Here is a 510-nt window from a genome sequence, read left to right on the forward strand (position 1 = left end):
GGCCTGAAGTCATTCAGAGACGGAGCAGTTTTTGTCTTTGGAACTGGAACAATGACAGAGTGTTTTCAAAGCTGACGGACCTTACATGTTTGGAGAGACAGTTTAAAAAGAAAGCAAACGATATCTGCCAATTGCAGCGGAAAGTTCTTAAGATTATGACCCCCAATGCCATCAGGTCCAGAGCTCTTCCTTTCTTTGGTCTTCAGAAAAGTGTTAAACACACTTTCATTTTCAATATGTACTGTGGGACTAAAAGACACATTTCTAAAACCAGAAAGCTCTTCTGTAAAATCATTAATACTAAAACGATTATAAAATAAATTAAAATCATTTGGCATTTCTAGAACAGATGAGGAGTTAAGAGTAATGTGAGTTTTCTTAGTTGGCATTCCCATCATAGACTTAACTATGGTATAGTACCAAGGTGTGACTTAAGTTTAGGTTAGTTTTAGGGTCAGGAAGGAGCCTGTGAGGTTAGCCTTAGGGTTTGTGGTCAGGGTTAGGATGTAG

The sequence above is a fragment of the Austrofundulus limnaeus genome, unplaced genomic scaffold, assembly GCF_001266775.1.
Source record: "Austrofundulus limnaeus strain Quisiro unplaced genomic scaffold, Austrofundulus_limnaeus-1.0 Scaffold781, whole genome shotgun sequence".
Lineage (NCBI taxonomy): Eukaryota > Metazoa > Chordata > Actinopteri > Cyprinodontiformes > Rivulidae > Austrofundulus > Austrofundulus limnaeus.